At 37.9% G+C, this 26,086-nt stretch overlaps 1 protein-coding gene across 1 annotated transcript in view; it reads left to right on the top strand.

The window, feature by feature from the left end:
* Nucleotides 1-26,086, top strand: part of pnpla2 (patatin-like phospholipase domain containing 2) — a 122,813-nt gene that overhangs the window by 670 nt on the left and 96,057 nt on the right. The gene's annotated exons all lie outside the window — the stretch shown is intronic.

The following is a 26,086-nucleotide window of genomic DNA, read 5'->3' as shown; positions in this document are numbered from 1 at the left end:
TGTCACGTGCAGCGCTTATTGTTATATGTATTGCATATATTAAAGGAAAAAAACGTTTTTAAAAGTTTGCGTAAAATTTTGCATTACTAACAGGGTCACGTTACTGTATTAAAGCAACTTGCAAAATATGAAGTTTTAGAGTTTCTCCAGTAGTTATTAAACTACTGGATTATAAATCACGGTTGACAACCGATGTTGTTGCGACCAGTTCTTTTCGTGACGCGGCCCTTAGATTGTATTATGTTATCATTAGTATGTTTTGGGGTGTCACAGGATATTGTTGTTCTGTACAGTATGTGTAGGCTTTAGGATAATAGTGCGTATTCTTTCGCAGTTTTATTTGTTGCACTAAAACATACAGCAGGATGGAGACCCGTCGCTCTATTAGAACGACCAGGTTTTGCGATTCGATTACAAAAGCTTTTTTAATCACTAGGCTTAAAAAGAAATGAACTTCGTGAGTGATTACCAGGGTCGTCCCTTTTTTGTGACGTATGTTTTGGGGCGTGTTTTTTGCTGCAGTTTACACCAAACTTGCTTGACAACAGAAATCTGTACGAATAAATTCATTATGTGTGACATTTGTGCTGGTGGATAGGGCACAAATTCCAAGCAGAGCTGAACATTTGACTTATGTAGTTGTATAATAAGCTGACAGATCGTAGTACTAGTTAGTGCAGCCATTTTTGTTGCAGAATAATGTCAGTGTGTTTACGGTTATTTCTATTTTTTTCTGTTTTTGCTTTATGAGTATTATATTGAGTCTTTCAGTGTAAAGTGTCACATCACGGTCCGCCTAACTGGGTAATAAGTTAAAGGCAAGAAGCTGTATTATCAAAAATACTCACAATAAGGCTAAAACAAGTCTGCCTCTTATAGTGATTATAAGTTCTTCTTTCTAGTATTAATTGCATTTGAGGTAAAATACAACTATTAAATACAATCCTGGTCACAATTATTGGCATTTTTTATATAACTTGAAGAATGTATTCAGAAATAAATGGAAATGTACCAAATTTGTATCATTAGAATATTTTGATGTCATTGGCTAGCCTGAGTTCTTAAACCAAAAAACGTTATTGCTCAAATTACAAGTAGTCATTTCAAAGAAGAAACAAGAAATGTGACATGGAAAGTAATAAAGGCACTCCTTAATATTTGGCAGTGATACTGTCTCCAAACATTTTTTGTAGCAATCTATGAGCTTCTTGCACCAGTCAGTTGGAATTTTCTCCCACTCTGTCTTTGCGATTTGTTCCAGCTCTTGAATGTTTGCAGGATTCCTTTTCCCCAGTGGCAGATTTCAGTTCTTTCCACAGATTTTCAATGGGATTGAGATCAGGACTCATTACTGTTTGGTTTAAAGCAGTACATTTTTTTTTGTTTTCAAACATTCCTGTGTGCTTTTGAATGTGTGCTTTGGGTGTTTATCTTGCAAGAGAAGCCATACTTTTTGACTCAAACCTAGTTTTCTTACACGGGGTAGCACATTTAGCTCTAAAATACCTAGGTAATCCTCTGATTTCATGATTTCTGTGATAGGGTCAAGGCCTTCAGTTCCAGAGGCAGCAAAGCAGCACACACAACATTATGGATACTCCACAATACTTAATTGTAGGTAGGGTGTTTTTTTATAAGCTTAATTTTGCAGTCTATAAACAAATTGCTGGTGTGCATTGCCAAACAGCTGTAGTTTGGTTTCATCTGTCCACAGAATATTTACCCAAAAGGATTGTTTTTTGTCCAGGTACTCTCTGGCAAAGATCAATCATTCCTTTTGATGTCTTTTTTCCAGCAGCAGTGTCCTCCTAGGCCTTTGCCGATAAAGCCCCTCTTGGTTTAGTGTGTGGCACTGATACTGATGCTGTTTGATGATAATAGCATTTCTGATGTTCTCAGAGAGATCTCTTGCCTTCACCATTGTGAAAATGGAACAGGGAATAACATGATGCTTTTTAAAGCACTAAAGGCATCATTCATTCGCTAATTCAAGTCATGTAGGCACTGACAATTTATTGCAGGTGAGTCTAATTTCCACTTTATTTCAGATGAGTCAAATGTAATGATTTTTTCATATTGATTTAAAAGGTGCCAATACCAGTGTCATGGCAATCTTTCGGTTCTTCTAGTTTTTTTCCTGCTATTCTAATAAAATTGTTGTTTGATCATTTGCTGTTCTGTACCAAACATGAGTGTCTATAGACCATAGCTGTTTCACTAGATTATTTCTTTTCCCCCAGAAGATATTGTACGTGTTTTAAATTCCATTGGTGCCAATAATGGTGACTAGGAAAGTATAAGGCTCAACTCTACCTTATGTCTTTGCTTTCCACCATGAACGGTTTTCTTCCTCGTTAAACAAAATACCAAAAGACCAAATGTTTTAGTTGCTTTGGTGGAACAAAAGTAGTAACTTGGTTTAATAATAATTATAGTTTGGAAGTTGTTGTTCAGTTATCACCAATGCTCAGTTACTGAATTATCTGCACCACGTCATTGACTGATATGTAGACCTTTCTGCTAAAACATACAGTGCATCCGGAAAGTATTCACAGCGCATCACTTTTTCCACATTTTGTTATGTTACAGCCTTATTCCAAAATGGATTAAATTCATTTTTTTTCCTCAGAATTCTGCACACAACACCCCATAATGACAACATGAAAAAAGTTTACTTGAGGTTTTTACAAATTTATTAAAAATAAAAAACTGAGAAATCACATGTACATAAGTATTCACAGCCTTTGCTCAATACTTTGTCGATGCACCTTTGGCAGAAATTACAGCCTCAAGTCTTGTTGAATATGATTGCACAAGCTTGGCACACCTATCCTTGGCCAGTTTCGCCCATTCCTCTTTGCAGCACCTCTCAAGCTCCATTGGGTTGGATGGGAAGCATCGGTGCACAGCCATTTTAAGATCTCTCCAGAGATCGGATTCAAGTCTGGGCTCTGGCTGGGTCACTCAGGGACATTCACAGAGTTGTCCTGAAGCCACTCCTTTGATATCTTGGCTGTGTGCTTAGTGTCGTTGTCCTGCTGAAAGATGAACCGTCGCCCCAGTCTGAGGTCAAGAGCGCTCTGGAGCAGGTTTTCATCCAGGATGTCTCTGTACATTGCTGCAGTCATCTTTCCCTTTTTCCTGACTAGTCTCCCAGTTCCTGCCGCTGAAAAACATCCCCACAGCATGATGCTGCCACCACCTTGCTTCACTGTAGGGATGGTGCCAGGTTTCCTCCAAATGTGACGCCTGGCATTCACACCAAAGAGTTCAATCTTTGTCTCATCAGACCAGAGAATTTTCTTTCTCATGGTCTGAGAGTCCTTCAGGTGCCTTTTGGCAAACTCCAGGAGGGCTGCCATGTGCCTTTTACTAAGGAGTGGCTTCCATCTGGCCACTCTACCATACAGGCCTGATTGGTGGATTGCTGCAGAGATGGTTGTCCTTCTGGAAGGTTCTTCTCTCTCCACAGAGGACCTCTGGAGCTCTGACAAAGTGACCATGGGGTTCTTGGTCACCTCCCTGACTAAGGCCCTTCTCCCCCGATCGCTCAGTTTAGATGGCCGGCCAGCTCTAGGAAGAGTCCTGGTGGTTTCGAACTTCTTCCACTTACGGATGATGGAGGCCACTGTGCTCATTGGGATCTTCAAAGCAGCAGAAATTTTTCTGTAACCTTCCCCGGATATGTGCCTCGTTTCAATCCTGTCTCGGAGGTCTACAGACAATTCCTTTGACTTCATGCTTGGTTTGTACTACGACATGGACTGTCAACTGTGGGACCTTTATATAGACAGGTGTGTGCCTTTCCAAATCATGTCCAGTCAACTGAATTTACCACAGGTGGACTCCAATTAAGCTGCAGAAACATCTCAAGGATGATCAGGGGAAACGGGATGCACCTGAACTCCATTTCGAGCTTCACGGCAAAGGCTGTGAATACTTACTGTATGTACATGTGCTTTCTCAATTTTTTTATTTTTAATAAATTTGCAAAATCCTCAAGTAATCTTTTTCTCACGTTGTCATTATGGGGTGTTGTGTGTAGAATTCTGAGGAAAAAAATGAATTTAATCCATTTTGGAATAAGGCTGTAACATAACAAAATGTGGAAAAAGTGATGCGCTGTGAATACTTTCCGGATGCACTGTATGTTTTAGCAGAAAGGTCTACATATCAGTCAATGACGTGGTGCAGATAATTCAGTAACTGAGCATTGGTGATAACTGAACAACAACTTCCAAACTGTAATTATTATTAAACCAAGTTACTACTTTTGTTCCCTTGGTGATCAAAGAATATTGAAATTCATTTTAGAAAAATGTCTAGAAAAATGCTGGCTATAGTTATCCATATTACTAACTGAGAATGGTAAACCGGAAGGCACGGACCCAGGTACACGGCGATGGATGCAGGAGACATAGTGCGCAGGCGCCTACAGCGCGCGTCTCATAAATCGCAAGTGAAGTCTGATCCACCGCGAACGAAGGAGTCACAGCTCAAAAACGAAAGAGCTCAACTAACGAAGGAGTCATGGCTCAAAAACGAAATAGCTCAACTAACGCCACATAGAAAAGAGGATTCTGCACTACACCCCAGAGTCAAACGGAAGACACTACGGAGTCCGCAAAGGTCCACAAAGATAGTACGAAAGGTGCAGGCGCCTACAACGCGCTTCTGAACTAAACATCCACACTACACAGCATGGTCCGGGTAATAAGAATAAACGAACTCTTCGTATTAAACATTCGGCATCCTCACACGTCCAAGCCATATAGCATATGTGAATCACATTACAGTGATGCATTATTAACAGTACAACCACAGAAAATGCTCCGTATTAACAGTAAGTGCAATTATCCATATTACTAACGGTAGACAATGGATAACTAATGGAGTCACGGTCATGGCTGCAAAACGATCCAGCTCAACTAACAGAGCTACAAAAACAAGCCCGCATGGATAAAATCATTAAACATGGGCGCCTACATCGCGCGTCTGAAACCGTGGAAGCAAAACTGTCTTGGCTCCAAAACCAAACAGCTCGATTAACGGAGCTACAAAAACGAGCCCGCATGGACAAATACAATGAACATAGACGCCTACAACGCGCATCTGAAACTGCGGAAGCAAAGCAGGCATGGGTTCAAAACGAAAGACCACAACTGACGGAGATACACAAACAAGCCCGCCTGGATAAAATCAATGAACGCAGGCGCCTACAACGCGCGTCTGAAATGCCGCAAGCAAAGCAGGCACGGTTACATGACGGACATACAGAAACGAGCCCGCCTGAATACAATTAATGAACGCAGGTGCCTACAACGCGCCTCTCAAACAGCAGAGGCAATAGATAAATGGCAAAGAAAGGAACGACAAACAGCCGCTAAACAATTCCGCCAATTAGCTGACAACGCATTCTGTAATGAGTCCACGATTAATGAGCATTCATTAGGATTAATGAATATCATTTGCTGTCATTGTCATTTACTTAACTTCCCTGAAGAAACAACTGGCAATACTACTAATGAGTTTACACGTTGTTGTCAAAAGGGTCAGGTTAGACTGCCTCCTTTAGATGACTTTCCTGAATATCTACGGAAGCTTCTAACTAACAATGTACCTGAAAGTAAAAACTTTATGGACTGTATTAGATCCTACAATAGTTCATTTGCTTTTGCATCTACCGGGGTGAATATCAGGCCACCAGCTGGCAATGGCCCATACTGCTTTCGGGTATGTGGACAAATATTACATCGGATTGGAACAGTGCACCCTGAACCAAATCACGAACGCAAATATGCACAAATCTACGTGTTAGATCCAGATGTCGCAATCTATCAACGAATGACCCTTCAAGAAAACAAGCAATACACAGTGCTGATAATAAGAAACGTCGCTGAAGTCATAAACAGTCACCCATTAGCTAAGTCTATAAAAGTACTTACAGGATCAAATTCTAATAATACTGATTTGATTCCTAGAGTTGACCTTACAAGTTCTGACCTGGAATTACCTTTTACACTTTAACGACGCCAATTTCCCATTAAACCTGCTTTTGCCATGACAATCAACAAATCCCAAGGACAAACCATGGACAGAGTTGGCATATACCTCTCTGAGCCTGTACTTGGACATGGACAACTTTATATAGCCTTCTCAAGAGTTCGGCGTTCATCTGACATTAAAGTTGAAGTTGTAGATACTCCATACCAAGGAAAACTCATTCAAGGACAACACATCATCTTTACTACAAATGTTGTGTATAAAGAAATATTTCAATAAATCTTTCTAATGTGCCATGCTATGGGTTGTTTACTTCCTTTGTTCGTCATCTACACCTTTACACTCCAATATATCTCATACATACATCAATGTATTTCGGGTTACCCAACACCAGGGGTTTGCGAGCGAAGCGAGCAGGGGGCAGAGCCCCCTAGTTTATGATAGGTCATTCTATCTGATAGTTCTTAAAATGGAATGCAAGTAACAATGTAAAATGACTTTGTATATAAAACAAGTAAACATTTTAATTGATTATGTTGCTTATTGTGGTGTTGTATCAGAGGTGATTTGACCACAATACGTAAACTATCCTAGTATAAATAAATGTATGTGAATGTGTCAAACACTAAACTGTTTACTTATCTAAGTTTGAATCCAGTCGTGTATACATATTCTTTGGTTAAAGGGCATAGCTCCTAGCAATACTAAACATTATTATGGTAGCTTGTAACTATGAGGACAATTGTATTTCTGGTAGAAGCTAAATAGTGGTGCAGTTTTCTAAGCTCAAGTTATATGCTCTATTCATTCATCCATCCATCCTCCCATCCATCTTCTAAACCTGCTTAATTTTGAGCAGTGTCAATGGGATGCTGGAGCCTAATCTAGGAAGCATAGGGCACAGTGTAGGATTAATTTTTGGACAGGGTGCCAGTTATGTGATAAAAGTTAAAATTAAAAAATTAAGAACTGTCTTTCATGTTAGCATCAAAGTCTAATTATCTAGCTAAAAATTAAAAACTATTGAAAATGACTAGCTATAGTGATTTTCTGGTACAACTGGCAGTTTTTTTTTTTTTTGCTTTTAATAATACAGAATAAATACATTTTTGGGGGGAAGGCAGATATTCAGATTGCTTATTAAAGTAGTTTTAAGAAAGCCAGTTCTTGTACCTCCTCAGTCCATTTCAACATTGGGTGCAAAGATGAAACTAGTCCCGTACAGTGCACTATTTCATTGAAAAGCATACTTCCATAGTCAATCATAGAACACTAATCTGAAATCAATTTCTGGGATCCACTATTTGTAAGTGAGAACTATACAGATGCATCACTAAATGATTAATCTGTCAATTATTAAACTGTTTTTAACAGTCATGCATGTAGTGCATAACAAACTGTTGTTGCCATTTTCCCAACTTGTTATACCAGTTGTCTACTTTAAATACATCCAGATGTAGTGAGCTATGGCTTTTAAATTATATTGTGCTGTGTGATCTGTGAATGCTGCTAAAATAATGATGGTCATTAAAAGTTTTACCTTAAGTGGGCATCATAGTTTGTTGTGTAATATACTGTAGTGATGCTGTAAAGTCTTTGTAGTTTCTAATGGGTATCCCCTCTCTTTCTTGAACTATACTGTTTAAAAGTATAGTATACTGTCACTTGTGTGTTTTAAAAATGCTGAATTTTTCTTTGCACTGATATGGCAGTTCCTAATTTGAGGAACAGAATACTCATTCCACCACTTTGTACTTGACATGCATTGTGTGGAGAATGCTGTTTTGGTAGTCAAGTAAATGTTTAGTTTTTTTTATTTAATTGTTTTTTGAAGGACTTTATTTAAATCAGATGAGCTCACTTCTGCTACCCATCTGTAGAGCAAAGAAAGAAAAAAGTTATACTATGAAGAAATCACATAAAAAATATATATTTTTTTTAAGTAAAAGTTTTATTTACTTTAGTTATAAATGCACTAAAAAGCAAAAAAAAATGTTTTTCTTTAACCACAATTTTTGTGGTTATATGTGACTAAATCATGAGGCATACATAAATTGATTGATTCAAACAATTTTTGAAACTTGATTAGCATGGTGGGGAATTACAAAGTTGTTGTTTTTTTATATTTTATGATGAAAGTGTATATTCTATTAATTGATATATAATATATACTAGCAAAATACCCGCGCTTCGCAGCGGAGAAGTAGTGTGTTAAAGAGGTTATGAAAAAGTAAAGGAAACATTTTAAAAATAACGTAACATGATTGTCAATGTAATTGTGTTGTCATTGTTATGAGTGTTGCTGTCATATATATATATATATATATATATATATATATATATATATATATATATATATATATATATATATATATATATATACACATATATTATATATATATATATATACACATATATATATATATACACATATATTATATATATATATATATATATATACATATATTATATATATATATGTTATGAGTGTTGCTGTCTTTTATATATATAATATGCACACACACACACATAAACATATATATACATATATACATATCTACATATACACATATGTACATATACGTACGTATATACACATCCACATAAACATATATATACATATACAAATTTACATATCTACATATATATATATATATAGACATAGATATATACATACATACATTCACATAAATTGCGCGTCCCGTTTTGAATCAATACTGGACGGGATTTATCCCGTATTTTTTTTATCATTTTTTTTTTAAAGCAGCGTCTCATGCAAATCATCCCACACGCATTTTATGAAGATGCCTCCTTTCCTACTTTTGATTGGGTAATACTTGATGTCATCGTTAGTTTGATTGGTGTTTTTAACTGTCCAGTGAGGAGGGCGTGTCTTTTAAGTACAGTCTGCAAAGTGTTGGCACTGAGATGTGGCGTCAGCGCCATAGTTGAAGCCCCTAACGTTGCGGTCAGCAAGTCGGCTAACATCCGCCATGTGCCGTCTTTCAGTTGCAAGAAGCAGATCATAGAATGGTTGAAACTGTTGCCCCTAATGTTGCGCCACGGCGTGTGGTTCGTTTATACCTCGTGTCTTCTCATTAAACTTTTATCTCGCGAATATGTTATTGCAATCCGCAGCGGGAGCGTTTCTATAAACTTAATTTAAACTTACGTTTTACACCGTGCTTTGTTTCCCTTATGAACATGCTTGTATGCTTAACTCGCTCCGTTCTCAATTGTTTAATTCATTTTTTGCTCTTCGCTGTTTGCGGCTGTTCCTCCATTTCCCCCTACTTCGTTCTTTTATCTCGCGAATATGTTATTGCAATCCTTAACGGGAGCGTTTCAATAAACTGATTGAAAATAGTTTTGCATTTACCTTTTTAGTAAAAGGCGAGCTTTTAAGCCTGAGAAATCACCCCGTAAATGCACACGTTTAATTGCACATGTTAATATGTATGCTTACACAGTATTAAAAGACAGTCAAAAATTAACGTAATTTACCTTCGTTCCCGCGTGTGACTCGTGCTGTAAATCTCTTCCTTGTTTTTAGTTCACGTGATTACGTAGGAGGCGTGATGACGCGATACGTGACTCCGCCTCCTCCATTACAGTGTATGGACAAAAAATATGTTCCAGTTATGACCATTACGCTTTGAATTTCGAAATGAAACCTGCCTAACTTTTGTAAGTAAGCTGTAAGGAATGAGCCTGCCAAATTTCAGCCTTCCACCTACATGGGAAGTTGGAGAATTAGTGATGAGTCAGTCAGTCAGTCAGTCAGTGAGTGAGTGAGTCAGTCAGTGAGGGCTTTGCCTTTTATTATTATAGATTAGCAGTTCCCCGCAGCTCCACCCATGTACTAGTGAGGAGGGCCCTGCCCGGCTCCCCACTCCTGACATTATACAACCCCCCCCCAAACCCCTCAACCCACAGTCTCTGTCTTGGATTAGCTGTGAATATATCGCTCCGGCAAGTGAACTATAATTTTTAGCAAGCGCAAAATCAACTGGAATCAAGTTCAAGCAAATTTTAGAAAAAAACCCGATCTAAATCCTTTAAGTAGTTCTCTCGTTCACTAGCTAAGCGGAGGTATGGAACGCCCTGAGGCTGGCGTGTGAGTGAGGTGGGCCCCGCCCTCTTCCCCACGGCCTGCTGCATGTCCCTCCGATTCGCGCAAATGAATCAGTACCGCAAATGAACTAAGATACATAGTGCAATGAGGGAAGTCACAAAGCAACCTGAATGTTCAAGTAAATTATAGAAAAAAAACCCAATCTAAACCCGTTAAGTAGTTCTCTTCTGAAAAGCAGATAGACATACAGATAGACGTTGGATATACAGTGATCCCTCGCTATATCGCGCTTCGCCTTTCGCGGCTTCACTCCATCGCGGATTTTATATGTAAGCATATTTAAATATATATCGCGGATTTTTTGCTGGTTCGCGGATTTCTGCGGACAATGGGTCTTTTAATTTCTGGTACATGCTTCCTCAGTTGGTTTGCCCAGTTGATTTCATACAAGGGACACTATTGGCAGATGGCTGAGAAGCTAGATTGCTTACTTTTCTCTTTCTCTTGCGCTGACTATCTGTGATCCTGACGTATGGGGATTGAGCAGGGGGGCTGTTCGCACACCTAGACGATACGGACGCTCGTCTAAAAATGCTGAAAGATTATCTTCACTTTGCTATCTTTTGTGCAGCTGCTTCCCGAAACGACATGCTGCACAGTGCTTCGCATACTTAAAAGCTCGAAGGGCACGTATTGATTTTTGACTGAAAAACAAACTCTCTCTCTCTCTCTCTCTCTCCCCCTGCTCCTGACGGAGGGGGTGTGAGCTGCCGCCTTCAACAGCTTTGTGCCACGGTGCTTCGCATACTTAAGCCAAACAGCCCTATTGATTTGTTTGCTAGAGATTGTTTTCTCTATCTATGTGACATTCTGTGCTCCTGACACGCACTCCTTTGAAGAGGGAGATATGTTTGCATTCTTTTAATTGTGAGACGGAACTGTCATCTCTGTCTTGTCATGGAGCACAGTTTAAACTTTTGAAAAAGAGACAAATGTTTGTTTGCACTGTTTGAATAACGTTCCTGTCTCTCTACAACCTCCTGTGTTTCTGCGCAAATCTGTGACCCAAGCATGACAATATAAAAATAACCATATAAACATATGGTTTCTACTTCGCGGATTTTCTTATTTCGCGGGTGGCTCTGGAACGCAACCCCTGCGATGGAGGAGGGATTACTGTATAATATATATATGAGAGAGATAGAGATCTAATCTGTATATATACATATATCAGCTTTCTGAAGAAGTGCTAGGCACTTATACATATATATGTATATATAAGATGCCTTCTATTGGGATGGTTTCCTCCCATGTTCTGTGGTCTCTTCCTATGTTTTTATTTGTTCCATTCAGCACCTCCTTGGTCTGCATTTTTTACACTGGCCTTGTAGAAAATTCCCCTGTAGCTAATTTTTTTTATGAATTTTTGCTGAATTTATGAAAAGCTAGCCTGACAATCAAGGACACTGACGAGACTTTTGAGGCAGTCTATTAAAATACGCATATTGACTGTTTTTCCCATAATATCCGCAATATATGCGACAACCTCTGAGGGTACAGAAAGAAGTGCTGCTTAGTTTTTTGTGAATTCATGGGATCATTATTGTTATGTGTATAGAGTAAAAAAAGTTTTTACCTGTATGTACTAATCAGCATGCAACACATCACCAGTCTCCGGTGCCTTGATTAGTGTGATGCTGACAGAACTAGTAGTACGTTACTTTTTTTCCAGATAATAATTTGTGCGTTTCACAGCAGCTTTCACAGTAGAACATTATTGCTGAAATCCCTCATGTATCAACACTAAGGAGCCTGTACAAACATACTGTACCACTCCATTAACAAAATATGCTGTTCCATTGAGTATGACATGTCTTTTTCCCAACATGTGCACAGATGACAGAATTAACAAAATATGCATGGAAACATCATGTTAGCTTCATCTGACTGTTTGTTGCTCCTAAAATGCAATATGTGAGTGGATATATAATATACTGTACATGTAAGTCTACCATCTTTTTCTGAAGTCTTCTGTGAAATAGTTGTATCTGACGATTTCACCTTCAAATAAATGTTGACATCCTTCTTTCAAAAGCACTGTTAGCTAGGTCAGTATGATCTTTCCTGCTTGTACAGTACCATATTACAGCATCTGGCTTTTAGTGAGCCTTTATGTCATACTAAAACTATGAAGCTTTCTGCCACAGTTCAGTTGCTTATTCCACCTCAAGGCCTCTTACAGAACAGTGCCTTTAATTTTGCTCAACCATGTTAACTTTTTCCTTCCCTAATAAATGACAATATGGTTATCGGTCTTTAACTAGTGTGCCTTCTCCTTAGTCTCTCGTTTTAGAATGTTAGTGGGTGTCATTGAGACTTTGTTGTGGCACTAGTTACAGTATATCACTGTAGTGTCTTACACCCAAAGAGCATTGGCATCAGTACTAATTTAAACTGAATCTCTTGTACAGAGGGAAGAGGAGAATGCCTCATGGAGTGTGGTCAATAGTAAAGTCCCTTAAAGAGATGTGATAGGACCTTTACTCTTCCTAATTTATATTAATGACATTCATTTTAATATGGTTAGCAAACATGGTAAATTTCTTGGTCACTCCAAAATTGGCCGTATAGTAAATACTGAGGGGGCGCAGCATAAAATCCAGGGTGTACTTCAGACCCAACATATGTATATTAAACCAGAATCTTCCATCTTTGCAAAATGTTACATGCAGTTGGGTGGAATATTTACTATATTATAAATACAAGATAGCTGATGCTCACAAGAAGAGAGTTCTTGAAAGGTTTTAGGGATGCATGCTGTTATACCATGAAGAAGTGGCTTCTCTATAGGCATCAAAAGCAGTGATGATGTAGTGGTTAGACAGGTCTGAGGGACTATGTGTGTAACCTAGACTAATCACAGTTTCTGTTTGGGATTATCCGTTTGTAGCAACAGCACATTTTTGTGTATTTTTTGAATTACTATATAGTGTATGTGTGCTGCTAATAATGGATTTTGCCTATAGCACCAACTGCACATGCAACTGCTAGCTTTGCAAAAAGTTGCAAGATATCATGTAAACACTGCCGTGCAAAAAAGACAAATAACAAGCAAGTGTTTAGCACACGTTTATAATGAGAGAGAGTGGCGCCAGCTATCTGGCCCTTCATACCTGCTCAGCTTCCTGTTTATCTAAGAGGAGTCCAAAGTTTTATTTTGCTAGACCTGTAGCTTATTATTTCTTAACAGGTGAAGCTGTAAGGGCACAAACCTTTATTGTTATATATTATTATAGTGTATTTAGCACCTGGATGTTTATTGTTATTTTAAAGGGCTTTTCAAAAGCCAAGAGACCCGAAAGAGAGGAAAGTTTCACATATTCCCTGGGAGACTGTTTTCATAAAGCTCACTACTTAGTGGAACTAGAGGTTTCTTTTTACCTGGTACCAGTGCCTGTGACACTGTCATTAAGGTCAATATAAATGGTTTCCCTACAATCCCATAACTTTCCCCTCTTACTAATTAAAGTCAATTTAACTTAACCTTTTTTCTGGTAGTATGGAGAAGTTAAGTGAAATGGAATCGCCAGAAGGGTGAAAAGTTAGTTATACTGTAGCTTTATGTAGTACTTACTAAAAAATGTGGACTAAGTTTCCTGCACTCTGAGATGAAGCTACTATCAGAGATGTACTACAGTATTAAGCATTTTGTTATTTTCCATGCTTTTTATTTCAATGTAAGATTTGTAGTATTGTCTTCTGCAATGAATTTTGAAAATCCTTTAATGGAGATATGCATTATCCTTGTTAATTTTAAGAAGGACTTAAAAACTGAAAGAATAGTTTCATGAAAATTCAGAATTTTGTAGCAACTTCTTTATATTTAATATTTGTTTAGGTGTGACTGTGTGGGGGTGCACAGACCACCAGAAAGTGAGAGAATGCCACAGCCATGCCATGTTAAAAGCAAATTTCAATTTTTTACTTATTCCAGGAAAAGACAAAAATTCAGACTGTGGGTCATCCTCAAAGTTGTGTAAAATCCTAAATATCCTTTAATCTGTCTCTCTGGGCCTTCTTTATTTTTATTGGCTTTGTCGCACAAAAGATATATTTTGTATCCATGAAAGGATGGAGTTACTGATGTGTTGGTGGTCAAACCAGAGATGAGAGGCTGCCTTCTGGTTTGCAGTTTAATTCAGTCATGAATCTGGTGACAGGAAGAGGTAGTGCTGTCTGCTCCATTTAAAGACTATATGGCGTGAATGGTTTCCTTGCCCTTTGTGGGTGCAGCTTACTTTTGCAGGTTTTCTGAGAAAAAGTGAGATCATTCTTTAAGGTAGCTGGAGTCTCTCTCGCTGAGAATAGGGCTGACCCTGTGCTCGATATTATAGGGAGGTGATGCGAACTGTGACACAGGTAAAATAGGAAACTAAACTTTTCAGTCTCTTTAAATAGTTTATACATTTTTTAGGCCACTTCTTACTATGTTAGCATGGGAGTCAGTGATTCAGCTGCTGTAGGGCTTGTAAAATCGGTTGCCTGATGTCCGGGACTATTACATCAGGCTACCAAAATGTAACACCACCCTGCCTGATGGGCTTCCTGAAATTATACTTTGAGTGAAGTCAAATTCCCTACTTTATTTGTCTTGTCAGCTCTCATGAATTGCTATTTGAATGGAAAAAAATATAAAAAAATGTAACAAACAGGATTTTAATTATGATGATTTGTCTGCAGGGACGGGTGTGTAATGGTTTATTTTTCTTCTGTTCTCTCTTTCATATGATGTTTGGCAAGCAAAATTGGTGCATTGTTGCCATCCTCTGTAAAGGAGTGTAGATCTCACTTCATTTATTTACTGTTGCAAATGTGATAGAGTTCTACGGAGCTCCTACAGGGACATGGGCAAACAAAAAAATCCTTTACAATTTGGTGTGTGCATGCAAAACTTTCTGGTGCTCGCATGAAAGTTTAAAAGGATTTTTTTGTTTGCCCATGTCCCTTAAGGGGCTCTGTAGAGTTTGCATGGGCTGTGAAGCTAATTAAATTATAGCCTGTGAAATTGCTTACACGTGCTTGTGTGGGTGTATGTGAAAATTTGCGAAAGAGGATTTCAGCTCTACTCGGTCGAAACAGACCAGTCAGAATGAAGAATAGGGAACAGAGGAGCAAAAGCAGACCACCACAAAGTGAAAGAATTCAGAAATATCTGACCATGAGGCAAAAACGTTTAGTTTTTTGGTTTCATGGACAAAATAATTTCCATGGCTGGAACATAAGGTAAACAAGACAATACTCTGTTGGGGGTGTCATTAATTCCTCGCAATTTCTGACTCGAGCACTTTTGTTACTGGAAGCAGTAATTGTAGGAAAGACCCTACCAGAAAGCATGACAAATCTGTGCATCACAAGAAGTGCATGGGTGCCCAGTATGCAGCCACTTTCCCTTAACATATGCCAATAGCAATGAACATAATAAAAATGAACAAATCACAACATGAAGTCCTGACAGAACTTTTCAAAACAGCATACTACTTTGCCAAAAGTGAACTACCATTACCAAAATTTAATGGCCTTTGCAAACTTCAAGCTGCAAATGGCCTAGACCTTGGTTCTACTTATCATAATGATCATGCATGGAGAGAATTTATTGGAGTGGTACCACAGACATCAAGGGATCAGGTTGGAAAGGAAATACAAGGAAGCAAGTTATCATTTCTTGCAGATGGAAGCACAGACACTTGCATCATACTAGAACAGGTGTTGGTTCATGTCAGGTAATTTGAAATATAATGGTGACATATCCACTTACAAGATTAAATGTCAGTCAGTGAAGAGTGCAAATGCTGCAGGTCTCTTAGAAGCTGCTGTTGAGGCAGTGTAAACCATGTTTATCAGTGAAGAGATATGGAAGAAGAAAGTAGTGTGTGCAAAGTTTGATGGAGTTACACTGATGATGGGAGAGAAAACAGGAGTAACTGGGAGACTGAAACAGCAGGTACCCGTCATCATAACAATACACTGTGTAGCTCACAAATTAGAATGGGAAAGAAAACAGGAGTAGCTGGAAGACTGAAACGACAGCTACCCCTCATCATAACAATACACTCTGTAGCTCACAAATTAGAACTAGCAGTACTGAATAATGTGATAGGCTGTGAGTACCTGGTCAAGTCTGAGGATACATTGAAAACCATCTTTAAGATGTACTACTATTCTATAAAGAAAATAAGTGAACTGTTTAAAGAGAAAGTAAGTTATTTCAGTGGGCTGAAAAGCCACAGTGGCTACCAAGCAGGCTGAGGTGTCTGAAGGCTGTGGAAAAAATTACACTCCCACCATTGTGCATATGGAGAACATGGCAGGAGGAGGTGATGCTGTCAGAGCAAAGGGCATGGTGCAGGAGATGAAGAGCAAGGAATTTGTTTGCTTCCTACATTACATGTTGGACTACAGTACCATCTTATCCAAGTACAGTACGGATTTTCAGTATGACAACTTAAACATCATGAGAACTAATCAGTTAGTGGAGAGCACCGCATCACATTTACTCCGCCTAAGAACAAAGCCAGGAGAATCCCAGAAAGACTTGGAAAAAGAGTTCACAGAGCTACTGTGGGAGTCAGCTCATGTAAAGCCAATGACTTTCTAGCAGAAGTGAGAGCACAGACAAAGACACCCCTGGTGCAGAGTTTCAGAAGATTACAGACAACACAATTAAGTACATGGACACCAAATTTAAAAATCTGTATGAAAAGCCTCTCTCTTCCCCACCCCAGAGAAGAACTGGCGAATTATGGGGATGAAGATGTGAGTTATCTTGTCACACATTTTGCCAGTTTGCTAAATGAGGAAAAGAATGAGAAAATTCTCCTTCTTTCTCCAAGAAAAGGCATGTCTAAAAATGTGGCTTTTAGAGCACCAGGTATCAAGCTAGATTGCTTGTACAGAGATCTTCTCACTAGGAATCCAGAACACTCTCACATATCTTGTTACTGGTAAAATTAATGTGGACACTTAGTCCATCTACATCTATCTGTAACCAGGTTTCAATCCAAGGAGTTTTTGCGAAAAAATATTTAGCGCTTCAAATTTTTTTACCGATATAGCTGATGGAAATGCTAATTATCGATAAAATGTTGTACATGTCGACATAATATTTTTCCGTTTAACTTTAGCGCATAAATTCCATATTGATACTTCAGATGTCGCAAAAACTACATTGGAAACACTTTTTGTCGGAAAAAAGGGCTTTAACGCAAATAAATGTGTCACATTTTCATTACGTGCAATCAAAATGAGAATGGCGGAGCAGTTCGCATGGTCTGATGAAGAGACTCGTTATTTCCTCAATTTAATTGAGGAAAACGACATCACCACTATTTGATGGAAACCGACAAAGGAATGCTACAACATTTAAGGACAATTAATGCTACTAAAAGGGGTACCTGAACTCCCTCCACATCAACTGTAGCCTGGGGGTGTCTCTCAGGATGTCTATATAATACAAAAACCGCAAAGGTAATTTACTGTGCCAATCAAAATATTTAATAAACCGTGTGTTTCATTATCTAAACATTTTTTTCTTATTATTAAATGGCAGATGTTTTAGCATATATGAGAAATTCTCTCATTAATATTAACTTTCGTTTTTTTTTGATTAAACGTCGTTATTTTGTATTAACTCAAATTTCAGTTTTAATTAAAAAACTTAAGGGAAGCAGATTACATTACTAATTCAGTTGTTATCGCACTGAGAAGGGATGTTGAAAGGTAGGCTCACCTGTACAGATCCGATGCTGCAAACACAGCTGCATCATGGGCACTTCCAGGAGTGCCAACGCAAATGTCTCGTATCATGCACCTGTCATCAACAAGGGCCTGGAGAACAATAGATGGCCACCCTTTGCGATTAATGTAATCGCGGTAGCCTTCCGTCGGGGGAAGAATAGGCACATGCGTGCCATCCAGCGCACCGTAAATCTGTGGCACAAGATGCACCAAGGAATTGCGGTATGCAATTTCATTGGCCTCCGCTACAGTCGGAAGTCTGATATAACGCCGCATTAATTTTTCTTTAATAGCGGTGCACACAGCATATACACATCGATGGACGGTAGTTTTACTAACCCCAAAAGTTTCTCCAACTACTCTGTACTCGGCGCAGGTTGCCAGCTTGTAAAGGGCGATGGCAATCCGCTTTTGGGTTGGAACCGGTGTTCGGTGGCAACCTGTGATGGGCGCAACATCAGGACTGATGAATCCACACAACATCTCAAACGTCGGCCGTGTCATTCTAAAATGTTGCAGCCAGAGATTTTCTGTGAAGTGTCTCTCCACCACCTCCTCCCAGAAGGTCTTATTCCGTCGTCTCTCCCATACCAGTGGGTTTCGTCGCACTGGGGTACTTTCTTCGAGCTCTAGGGCTATCAGACAAGCAACTGCTTCATTCTGCTGTTGTCTTCGGATATTATGTACAATTCCAATTATTCGTGAAACTGAAATAACAGTAAGCTGGCAAATTTCAAAAAACTGTCTGAATAATCTCTCAATTTCTTTGTTTCTTTGTTTAGTGGAGGGGGGTGTAATGTGGAAAACAAAAGGTAGATAATTTGCGACATACACAAAATTATGTATGGAAATGGCTCAAGGGCAGATTTTTTTCGCGATACAACAAAACTTATGCGACAGGTCGTTTTGGGGGGGATGACGTCATCAGGCACACCATTTTATCGATAAAAAGCCAGTTGGATGGAAACAGGCTGGAGACAGCAAATTTTGCACATTTTTTTTACGTATATTCTGTTTGTCGATAACAAAACGTCGCAAAAAACTGGATGGAAACTTAGATATTGAGAGCATTTTCTTGCATGAACAGAGTGAAAATGTCATACCATACCTCACTTCAGTCTGAAAAACTGAATGACTTCATGCATCTCTCCACAAATGGGGAATTGTTTGAGACTTTTTGCACTGACAAGGCAATTAGTTCCTGGATGTATTATGGAAAAGGTTCAAGACACCTGGAACATAACACCCCAGCAAAATCAAACAGAACCAAATACATATTTATATTGAGTGTTATATTTATGATGCTGATTGTTACATGATTATTGAATAGTTTATGTATGACTATTTCTAATTCTGGAAAACAAATGTTTTTGAGTGATTTCGTTTATCTAACTTTTTACATTAAGAAACTGTGTTTTTTATTCAAGCTAGTTAAAGGTTTTTTGGGATACCAAAATCTGAAGAGCGTCTTTCCGAAGGGCTGCCAGGGATTTTAATAATTTTGCAAGCACTGAAGCATTAATCTCCTAGCAGAATAACCAAGCTTCCACTCAGTTTGTCAAGACATCTAGGTTCTCAACCATATGGAATGTATTCTGCATTTTATTCTCTGTATTCTGCATTTTATCACAAACAGGTTCAATCTTGCCCTGAATACATTTTGGAGAATTGCAAACGAGATAAAATCTTTCATCAATCACATTTAAGTTTAATTATTGAATGCTTGTAATGTGCATATAAAACGAGTATATTCTATTAATGGCTGACTTCTACTCCTTTTCTGAGGTATTAGTTGAAAGATCTTTTTTTTTCTACCATTCCCTAAAATCTTTGAATGGTAGATCATTTGAGATGCCTCTTATATATTGTTGAGATGCTGTCTGATCAAAGATTTTGTCTATTGTGTAGAGGAGCAACAGATAAATGTCTATTCCTTGAAGTGCATCCTGCATTATTTCCATATTTTGAGTTATTGGTGGATAATTGAATTATTGGTATGTTGGTGCATATTAGTATTTACTGGGGCACACAGCAGTGCATATAAAGAAGTACAGCAAGTCTTTCTTTTCATTGCTGACCATACTGGTGTAAATTTATCAATTTCTTTCAATTTCCAGGTTTCTATAGCTTGTATATTTGCTGCCCAGCAATATAATTGAAAATTAGGTAGTGCCATGCCACCTTCTACATTAGGTCTTCGTAGAGTCACCTTTTGAATGCATGGATGTCTTAAATTCCAGATAAGTAAGATTACAGTATACTTGAGTCTAGTTTCTTAAAGAATGATTTGTTAAGGTATATAGGGTTGCTCTAAAATAGAAACAAAAGCTTGGGGAAGATGTTCAACTTGACAGTATTGATTCTCCATTCTAATATATGAAGTTATATTCTGTTACTTTCTAGTCTGGGTTATTTCCCCTGGTCTTAACTTTTTTTTTTTATGCTTTTTTACGTTTTATTAAAAGAGGTACTGTGCTCTCAGCGGACTCCACGTCTCAAAGAATTTCCTTAACAGTGTATGAAGTTTGATATACTATGTTACTGGGCTCTTCAGTGGTTTAAAAGAAAAAAATTGCGAAAATATGTAATTAACATATTTACTTTTTTATATTTTATTTCACCGGTGACTATATTGTCTCTTATTTAAAAAAAACTACAATATCTTCTTAGGTTATGCTTTGCAATATTACAAGTATACTTCTCTATTCGCCTTTTTGGCATTTCCAATTTTCCTTTTGTCTGTTACTCTCTAGTAAGTCCTGTTACCATTTGTCTACATGCGTTATAACTCTGCATTTTTTTCGTTATTTTTTTTCTTCTCTTCTACTCATTAACCAAGGAGGTTGCCTATTGCCCTTAACATTTGCTATAAAATTGTTCTATATGTAATTTTAAATTTACTCCATTTTTTTCTGTACCATCTGCAAGTTTGTCTCAGTTTATATCTTTGAGGCTCGGTTGCATCTGTTAAAAATTCATGCCTAATTAAATTTGTAGGATGAATGGATGAGTTTTGCATTTTGTGGATGCTCTTGGCCAATTTGCTGAAAATCATTTTATTTTTTAACAACAACATCCTAATGATTCAATAGTATTAGGCTTCTCTACTTGCAGGTAGCATAATATAGTTGGTTAAAACACAGTAACTGGCCATATTTAATAATTTATTGTTGTGTACTCCAGTCTTTTTTATTTTTTCAAAATTTATATTTGGATTATTAAAACTTCCTTACTGACATTCTTATACAACTTATTATTTACCCTAGATAGGGGGTATCTTTAGGACTCTCTCACATTTATTGCTTATTCTCAGCATCTTTGCAATAAAAATATTCTTATTAAATTGCCAGTCATCTGCAATTTTATATCATTTAAAAATTTTTCATGTGTATGATTCCCACCTTTTTATTTCTCGTGCTGTAATTAAAAGAAAACACATGCCTTTATCTGCAGTGTTTTGAGGGTGTTCAAGCCTGCAGTGTTTAAAGACATTGTCTTTTCAACCAGGAATGCATAATCCAGCAAGCATGGTCTGTCAGAAATCTGTTGTAATATTTGTGGTTTTGGCTCTGATATTTTAGGTACTGTATTTGTTTAGGTTTGGAGAATTACATTGTAATTTATATTTACATACCATGCTGAAATCTCTTATATACTAGGGGACTTTGCCCCCTGCTCGCTTTGCTCGTCAACCCCCGTGTTTGGTTTTCCGGATACACACTTTTAAGATTTTTTTTCTTTGAATTTTTCCTATTTCATTAGTTTCATTTTTATTTCAGAACTTCTGTAAAAACAATATTTGTAATCTTGCGAGTCCCAATATGCTGAATCTTTTTAATGAGGACAGGATAGGTTTCTCTGTTTGGAATTTCAGCACAGACAAAATTATCTACATCATCAGCAGTCAATTTTTTTTTTTTTTTTTTTTTTTACAAAGTAAAAAAGTAAGTAGAGTTCTGCATTGGACTCCTGTCTGTAAAGTCGTGCTATTTTCCTCTCACATTTCCAAAAGTACATGGGGTTACCAAGGTGATACCCCAGCTTTTGTCTAGGTTTTTGTACAAGGGCTAGACAGAACGTTTTTGACTCCTGGGGTAAATTTAGCTTTTTAAATAAGCAGACAGATAAATATATATACATTAACAAAGTAACCAATAAATACATGTGCAGTAAACTCTGTTTTTGAAATTCTCAAGATTCTGTATTTGTCACATTCATAGTTATACAGGACAACACGCAGTGAAATGCATCCAGATCCGTTTATCCAAAACTGTGCAAAGTTAGAAGAATATCGGTTAGATTAACAAAAAGTCATAGATTGAAAGATAACAGTATAGTAGAACATAATAAATAAGTAAAATTATGTGAATAAAGTAGAATTAAGTGTTAAAGTGCAATAGTGTAGCAATTATTGTGCAAAATCAAAGTTAGACTGGTGCATAGTTAAATGAGGCAGTTTGTTTGTTTGCGCTAATGCGATCTTTACTTTCTTTTTTTATATTTTCAAATTTTCCTACTTTCATATCCTTTAACTTTCTCCACATGTGTATAGCACCGTTTTTTTTTGTTTGTTTTTTTTTTGTTTTTTTTTTAGCCTTTCTAATTTCAGTGGTTTCATAGTCTCTAACCTACTCTGCATATGTTTAGCGCCAACGTTTGTAAACGTCTTTATGAAGTTCTACTTTGTCTTTTACTCATTGTCTTTTAATTCTGAGCCGGTTTGGACGTGCTTTTTTTTTCAATTCCACTTATTCCGGGCTGATAATTACTTTTATTATTTTCTGAATTTGCACCTCGATTATTCTTTTTTGCTCTTGTTTTTTTTCTCCGCGCTGCTTTCTTCTTCGCTTAGATGTCGATATTTCATTTATAACGTACTGTCCTTATACGCTTTATATGCGCTGAGAGCCCTGGATCTGTGTATGATCAAATCCTTCGCGAGACTGAATGTTTTGCTGCCTATTGTCCTATTTGATAGATTGTAAGTAGGGGGTGTCTTTGGTCTCGAGGGTGTTTAAAATGTCTTCCGAGAAGATCACGTATCGTAGACTTGCTTTTCCATTCCAGGATTTTCTTTTATCTATACTAATAAAAGGCAAAGCCCTCACTGACTCACTCACTCACTCACTCACTCACTCACTCACTCATCAATAATTCTCCAACTTCCCGTGTAGGTAGAAGGCTGAAATTTGGCAGGCTCATTCCTTACTGCTTACTTACAAAAATTAGGCAGGTTTCATTTCGAAATTCTATGCGTAATGGTCATAACTGGAACCTGTTTTTTGTCCATATACTCAAATGGAGGAGGCGGAGTCACGTATCGCGTCATCACGCCTCCTACATAATCACGTGAACTAAAAACAAGGAAGAGATTTACAGCACGAGTCAAACGCGGGAACGAAGGTAAATGACGTTAATTTTTGAGTGTCTTTTAATACTGTGTAAGTATACATATTAACACATGTGCAATTAAACGTGTGCATTTATGGGGTGATGTCTCAGGCTTAAAAGCTCGCCTTTTATTAAAGAGGTAAATGCAAACTGTTTTCATTCTGAAGGGCACAAACCACGTTAGATTTCATGCTCAAGAGTAAACTCAGCACACAGCTTGGTCATATTACAACCGGTTCATTTTCTTCAGTTTAAAAAGGTTTACTTTTCTTCTTAATAAAATTTTTAAAGCAGTACTTCGCCGCTGCAAAGCGCGGGTATTTTGATATATATCAAAATATATCGCGTCATCACGCCTCCCATGTAAGCACGTGAACTGACCCGCTGCCGTTTGCAATGCCATATTCGCGAGATACAAGTTTAATGAGAAGACACGAGGTATGGACATCGCAACATCACACAAGACAGCAGCTCACGTGAAGTGACTGAACGCAGCAGGAGTGATCACTTCGATGAATCAAACCTGTTCAAAAAACACATTACACAATTGATAAGGTACGAAAACAATATGAAACCGATTGTGGATTTGCGTACAGCCACTGAAACTTTGTGACGGCACGAGACTTCAGGTCACGTGTCTGCAAAAGAACGTCATTGAGGCAACTATGTTTACTGGCGGTGGCTCAGGGGAGAGAGTTTTTATTCCTCGCATCCCAGTTATACCCTCTGATCTCCCATTTCAATTCAAACGCCTCCAATTTCCACTAAGGCTCTGCTTCGCAATGACAATTAATAAGTCTCAGGGAGAGACCCTACAAAAGTTTGGCATTGATTTGAGGCAAGACTGATTTTCAAATAGCAAACTGTACGTTGCATGCTCAACAGTAAGTTACAACACAGCTTGGTCATATTACAAGCAGAGGGGCGAACTGACAACGTGCTATACAAAGAGATCCTTAACAAATAATTATTGATACATTTTCCCTCGGTTTACTTTTCTTCTTAATAAAAATTTTAAAGCAGTACTTCGCCGCTGCGAAGCGCGGGTATTTTGATATATATATACGTAGATATATATATATTCAGTGGTGTGAAAAACTATTTGCCCCCTTCCTGATTTCTTTTTCTTTTGCATGTTTGTCACACAAAATGTTTCTGATCATGAAACACATTTAACCATTAGTCAAATATAACACAAGTAAACACAAAATGCAGTTTTTAAATGATGGTTTTTATTATTTAGGGAGAAAAAAAATCCAAACCTACATGGCCCTGTGTGAAAAAGTAATTGCCCCCTTGTTAAAAAATAACCTAACTGTGGTGTATCACACCTGAGTTCAATTTCTGTAGCCACCCCCAGGCCTGATTACTGCCACACCTGTTTCAATCAAGAAATCACTTAAATAGGAGCTGCCTGACACAGAGAAGTAGACCAAAAGCACCTCAAAAGCTAGACATCTTGCCAAGATCCAAAGAAATTCAGGAACAAATGAGAACAGAAGTAATTGAGATCTATCAGTCTGGTAAAGGTTATAAAGCCATTTCTAACGCTTTGGGACTCCAGCGAACCACAGTGAGAGCTATTATCCACAAATGGCAAAAACATGGAACAGTGGTGAACCTTCCCAGGAGTGGCCGGCCGACCAAAATTACCCCAAGAGCGCAGAGACGACTCATCCGAGAGGTCACAAAAGACCCCAGGACAACGTCTAAAGAACTGCAGGCCTCACTTGCCTCAATTAAGGTCAGTGTTCACGACTCCACCATAAGAAAGAGACTGGGCAAAAACGGCCTGCATGGCAGATTTCCAAGACGCAAACCACTGTTAAGCAAAAAGAACATTAGGGCTCGTCTCAATTTTGCTAAGAAACATCTCAATGATTGCCAAGACTTTTGGGAAAATACCTTGTGGACTGATGAGACAAAAGTTGAACTTTTTGGAAGACAAATGTCCCGTTACATCTGGCGTAAAAGGAACACAGCATTTCAGAAAAAGAACATCATACCAACAGTAAAATATGGTGGCGGTAGTGTGATGGTCTGGGGTTGTTTTGCTGCTTCAGGACCTGGAAGGCTTGCTGTGATAGATGGAACCATGAATTCTACTGTCTACCAAAAAATCCTGAAGGAGAATGTCTGGCCATCTGTTCGTCAACTCAAGCTGAAGCGATCTTGGGTGCTGCAACAGGACAATGACCCAAAACACACCAGCAAATCCACCTCTGAATGGCTGAAGAAAAACAAAATGAAGACTTTGGAGTGGCCTAGTCAAAGTCCTGACCTGAATCCAATTGAGATGCTATGGCATGACCTTAAAAAGGCGGTTCATGCTAGAAAACCCTCAAATAAAGCTGAATTACAACAATTTTGCAAAGATGAGTGGGCCAAAATTCCTCCAGAGCGCTGTAAAAGACTCATTGCAAGTTATCGCAAACGCTTGATTGCAGTTATTGCTGCTAAGGGTGGCCCAAACAGTTATTAGGTTCAGGGGGCAATTACTTTTTCACACAGGGCCATGTAGGTTTGGATTTTTTTTTCTCCCTAAATAATAAAAACCACCATTTACAAACTGCATTTTGTGTTTACTTGTGTTATATTTGACTAATGGTTAAATGTGTTTGATGATCAGAAACATTTTGTGTGACAAACATGCAAAAGAATAAGAAATCAGGAAGGGGGCAAATAGTTTTTCACACCACTGTATATATATAATATATATATACACATATATACACATATATATATATATAATATATATATACACATATATATATAATATATATATATACACATATATATATATAACATATATATATATATATA

The sequence above is a fragment of the Erpetoichthys calabaricus genome, chromosome 2 (genome assembly GCF_900747795.2).
Source record: "Erpetoichthys calabaricus chromosome 2, fErpCal1.3, whole genome shotgun sequence".
Taxonomy (NCBI): domain Eukaryota; kingdom Metazoa; phylum Chordata; class Cladistia; order Polypteriformes; family Polypteridae; genus Erpetoichthys; species Erpetoichthys calabaricus.
The sequence above is the reverse complement of the archived record's forward strand: the minus strand, read 5'-3'. Positions and strand labels throughout refer to the sequence as shown.